Here is a 6,000-nt window from a genome sequence, read left to right on the forward strand (position 1 = left end):
ATTTACTTTCTTTGTTTTTCAGACTAGCTATTAACTCATAAGTGAGCTGATTATAACTAGTCGAAATATTATTTTTTGAATAAATGAAAAGATAATAAACAAATGTTATGAGCTTATAAAACTGAAATTATTACTTGTTCTATTTTCAAAGAAATCAAACAAATATTTTAGACTTTGAATTTCACTCTAAGATTAACTAGTCAATCATTATTTTTTGTAGTATTTATTCATGTTTCAATAAAAAGTAATGCATTTTGTGTTTGTATTACCTACTTTGTTTCAAATTTTATTAAGTAAGAAATATTTTTAATTTTTTGAAAAAAAAAAGATTTGTCAGAAGTGGGGTTTGAACCCACGCCCACGTTAGTGGACCAGAACTTGAGTCTGGCGCCTTAGACCACTCGGCCATCCTGACTTTTGTTTATTTTGTATTTTATATGTTTGAATTATAAATATTAAAGGATAAGATATAAAAAAAAACACCCATTTATTTTTGCTTGATATATTTTTCTCATTTAAAAAACATCTCTTCCAATTAATTGAACTCGGAAATAATATCAATTTAATATTTATTTCATATAAATCTAAATTTTTAACTGATGAGAGACATAAATATAATTAAGACTAAAAGTATTCTTTTATTATATTTACCAAAATAAATTATAGCTTATAATTTACAAGTGATTTAATCCAAAACAATCATATACAATTTACTAGTATAGATTCAACTTTTAACCTAACATAAAAAATAAATTTGTTATAAAGACTGTCGACTCAAAAAATAATTTGTATATATATTTTTCAAATTTAAGATATCAAAGGATAATTGAACTCAAAACATAAGATATCAATAGAATATCAACTTTACTTGTGATCCATCATAACATAAGAAAGTTATAACAATATTAGTTTAGACAAAATCAATAAAAATTTTATTTTTTCATTTTCATTAGATGAACATTTCTCTATTAAAAATCACTACCGACATCAAATGAGACATAAATAAATTGAACATATTTTTGGCTATGTTGCCAGGAAAATCTAAGGTGGGCTTATATATAATTAAATAAATTCAGAAATCTTATTTCCTCTAATTAATTCATAATTTTCTATAGTTTAAATTTCTCTGGATTCTTTTATATATGTCGGATAACATTGATTCCTAACCAAACAAATATATATATTTATTTTATTTCACAACCTTGATAATTTATGAGTTAGCATCAATTGATTTTTTTTTTTTTTTTTATCATCTTATTGTTTGATGAAAATGTTTACTTAGTTTGTTTTCTTTAGTTTTGTAATTCTTAATTCTAATTGTTCAATAAAATATTACTTAATTTGAATAGTATTATCTTAAACTTTAATATAAACATAATTTGAGAATTTAACAGTCAATTATTTATTTAAATTATATTTCATAATAAATTATATATAAGTATATAAAAATGGAGCATCAATTTGTTAAAAAAAAGAAATACATTAATATTTTCAATTTTTAAGATATCGTCAAATTAGTTAAAATCTTATGTCTTTCTGCTCCAAAATTCAAAATTTAGTGAAAATCTTCAAATTTTCACCTTTAACAACCAACTCATACTAAAGAAACAACAAAATTGTTTTGATGTTATAAACTTGATATAATATAAAATTTGAAAGTTTCTAAACTTTTTTTAGTTCGGTCAACAATTGATTAGAATGAACAATCAAAAGTTTATGTTTATGTTAACTAGATTGATTCAACTTTTTTAACATTATTTTTTTTACCGCAATAAAATGAAGGATGACTTTATTGTCGATTATTTGAAGCTCTATATTCAACGAGATTTAGTTATGACTATAAATATAAATTATATTTTAAATGAGTTTTATACTTTAAAATCTTGTAGAAAGTAATTAATTTTTAATACTTAATATAAGATAAATTTTAAAAAAATTAATATAATTTCTTTTAATGATATATATCATTATATTAAATATATATATATATATATGATATATAATTTATTATTTAAATTTAAGTTCACCTTAACTCAAATTCTTAAATCAACGCCCTAAACATATATATTGAGCCTAATTGCTACCCAATCAATTAAAAATCAATAGAAACAATTAAATTGATGACAAATTTATATTTGTTGAATCAAATTAATAGTTCCATTGGATTATAATAAAAATAAAAATTAAAGCGCATTTTCACATTAATAAATTTGACCATTTACTCCAAAGAGGAAATAATGGAAAGAAAGAAGTTGAACATCTTCTTCGAAGCATAAACGTGAAAAAAATAAAAATAAAAATTGTGTGGTGAATTGAAGACCTAGATTATCTAGTAAATAGAGGAAGATAGATATTTATAATTTATTTAATATTTCAATTCATATATAAAATATAAATAAATAATTTAATTTAAACTAAATTAATATTAATTATAAATTAATATTAATTATAACTGTATAATATATTATTAATTATAAATTATAATTAAATCCAATATACTAATAATTATATATTTGAAATAATTCATCTTAAATAGATAATAAGTTAAATAAATTATATCCGTTGGGTATCTAGTGGAGTCCGGACCGTACGATCTTAAATAGATAATAAGTTAAATAAATTATATCCGTTGGATATCTAGTGGGGCCCGGACCGTACGATATGCAGAGGCATTGTACGTTGTACGCAATCAGATAGGCGTGCCGAATAAACCAAAAGATTTTTGTCACTCATTTTTTTTTTTTTTTTTAATTTTCATTTTATTATTAACATTTTTTTTTATTAATTTTGTAAATATTTTATGTTGAATCTTAAATTTTATTTTTATAATTTTAATTATAAATGATATCATTTTAAATTTCTAAATATATAAATAAATAGTATAAAATAATTACTCATTATTATTATCTTATATAAAAAGAAATGATATTACATAACTTTAAAAAATAATTATCTAATTTAATCAAATAATTTAAATATTTACATAGTTGTAGGAAATATATATAATACTTTTTTATAAGTAGTTTCTCATATCAAAATTTATAATCAATATTTTAAAAAGAAATTATATAAATATATATTAACAATTCAAAATCAAATAAATTATTTAAACTATCAGGTTCAATACCTTCATATATATCATATGGAGTGGAATTTTTTCAACAAAAATAAATGTGACATAAAATTAATAGTAATAATTATTAAAACATTTTTTTGCTATATTATATATCATTTTCAACATCAAATAATTCTTGTATGATAAAATTATGTTGTTATATAGTATATATATAATTTAATACATTAAAAATTTATATTATTTTATATATATATAAGTCGGTTAATCCAAAATAAAAATTATATATGAATTTAAAGCATGATTATAGAAGGAAATTTGACGAAATGACCCTAGAAGGTGTTTAAATGCGATGGTTAATTTGCAAAAATGACCACGTTAAAATATTCGGACGAAATTACCCTCATCGCGTAAAATGAAAGGCAGAATCGTCTCGTGCAGAAAAAGTCTATAAAAAGTCTAGAATGATCGTTCCTTTCGTGTGACGATCGTTCCCTTCACGTGACGATCCGCAAAAATATTTTGATTTTTTCACATGATTTCCATTCGCGTGATGATTCTGCGCTTCGTGTGATAATCTTGCAAAAGTATTTTGAATTTTTCACAGAATTTTCTTCGCGTGACGATCATGTCCTTCGCGTTACGCGACGGGAATAATTTCGTCCGAATATTTTAAAGTGATAATTTGTGCAATTTAACTCGCGCATTTAAGACTATTTTTAGGATAATTTCCTTATAAATAAAGGAAGTAGCCGATTGGAATAAAAAAAGTGCATTTGAAAAACACGTTTCATCTTCTCCAAATATAAACCCTAAACTTGTAACTGTTATAATGGCGATGGAATCCAGCATCTACGATCACAGATTGCCTGTTCTTACTCACGATCTCTACACTGTTAACTTCTACAACGATTCGATCTTAACTTGCGTTACTCAAACTCCATCAATCGTCGAAAACTGGATCTCCAAAGTTGAATCCATTCATCGACGGCGTCTCAACTGTCTAATAATCGGTCTCGACGTCGAATGGCGTCCAACGTTCGGTCGTCGTCCTTATTCACCTGTCGCAACTATTCAACTCTGTATCGGTCGTCGTTGTCTCATTTTCCAACTCATTCACACTTCTTAAAACCTGTTTCTATTCTACACAAATTATCGCAAGTTTTGGACGGTTTCAAGTGCGGAATGCTTACTAATTTGAAACTATAGATGCAAGACTTTAAGATGCGGAAAGTAAATAGCACGAGAGTTTTATGAATGTTCGGAAATAAAACTCTTACGTCACCCCTTCTTCTGTTTCCAGAAGGATTTCACTAGAAGGCTTTGATTTGTATAGCTCCTACACAAACCCAATTAGAAAGCTAGGACTTAACAACTGTCTGTTCTAAACTTCTAGTTTATCACTGTCTGTTGAACAGACAACTTCTATTCAACTTACAATACTTAATATGCTCTCGAATATTACAGTATGATATCTCTGAGCTTACAGAATACACTTATGAAGTATGAGATAGAAAGAGAGTAAGTAGATTGAGTATTCGTATATTGTTGAATCACTTGAATACTCGGTTGATCTCATATTCATTGTTTTTATTTTTGTATGACTGATTTTGCCTTTGTGCTTTGAAGCTCTTTAAATATGATGCATGGCAACGATCGAATATGGCCAGTAATCCATAGATCTTGAAATGACTGATGATGATTCTACATTAAATGCTCTTGTAATTCAAGGGATTGGGTAACCAAGGGAACCGCCGTTGTGCAATAGTAGACTCATTCTTTAAACATGTGTCATCTTTCTATTGGTTACCCTTCTTGTCAACTTTGATATGATGTGGCAGTCTGATCTTGGATTGACTTAAAGGTCTCGACAATTAATGCTTGAGTAATTCAGGGGTTAGCTAACCAAGAAAGTCACCATTGTGCTTTGCTGTGTTTTCGTAGCAACAATCGAATTTGTTTTATATATTACATGTCGAGTTTCTGTTGGTTGAGCACTTGGTGGTAGTTGTAATAAGCTAACTAGAGTGTTTGCTTATAACGAATGTTGATGTTCACTGAGCTGATAACAAGAGCTTGGATTGGGAGCCTTGAATAATCAACGGATTTGTCAAACGACAGAAAGGAGAAGAATGGATCTTGAACGAGCGGATCTTGAACGAACGCAGTAAGAACAGATCTTTAACAAACGACGGAGAGGAGAAAAAAATTCGGCGAAGGAGAGCGGACTCTCGACTAAAATTAGTTTTAATAGGAAATAACGATTGGTGTGGGTGCCAATCGCTAGTATGACTTAAATAAATAACGATTGGTCAATGTACCAATTGCTAATATAAAGGTAATTGTAATTGGTCAATGTACCAATCGCTAATATAAAGGTAATTGTAATTGGTCAATGTACCAATCTCTATTATGTTTGAGTTATATTCTTATAACCTTGTGGTCATGGGTTCGAGCCCCATGGTAGGCGTTAGTTTAAATGTTATTTTTACCATTTCCAATAAAACTTTAAAAAATTTAATAACAATTTTCTATGGAATAGACTTTTGGGTAAATCTTTGGAAAATAAATAGTATTGAAAAAAAATCTCATTATAATAATAAGTAATAATTTGGATAACTCAAATAACAAATTTAAGAGAATTTAGTTTTTAAATAATAATTTTAAATGTGAATTATTTAAAAAATGATAAAAATACAATAAAAATAAGACAAGCCTAAAACCAAACCACTATAATTAACTCAAATTGATGGGTTTAAATGTTATTATCAGTGATAAAACCAAACTACAATGATTAACACAAATTAATGGGTCTATATGCTATTATTATATAAATGATATCTAATAACTTCTCAATCAATGAATATGGGAAATAATCTATTTTTTACCAAGTAAATATCAAATTTATTTAGTATTATTAGTATTTT

At 26.0% G+C, this 6,000-nt stretch overlaps 1 non-coding gene across 1 annotated transcript; it reads right to left on the minus strand.

The window, feature by feature from the left end:
• Positions 1-331: 331 nt before the first annotated feature.
• TRNAL-CAA lies at positions 332-415 on the minus strand. The gene has a single exon. It is a non-coding gene; the product is annotated as a tRNA-Leu (tRNA).
• Between the last annotated feature and the right edge of the window lie 5,585 nt (positions 416-6,000).

The sequence above is a fragment of the Impatiens glandulifera genome, chromosome 3, assembly GCF_907164915.1.
Source record: "Impatiens glandulifera chromosome 3, dImpGla2.1, whole genome shotgun sequence".
NCBI classification, from domain to species: domain Eukaryota; kingdom Viridiplantae; phylum Streptophyta; class Magnoliopsida; order Ericales; family Balsaminaceae; genus Impatiens; species Impatiens glandulifera.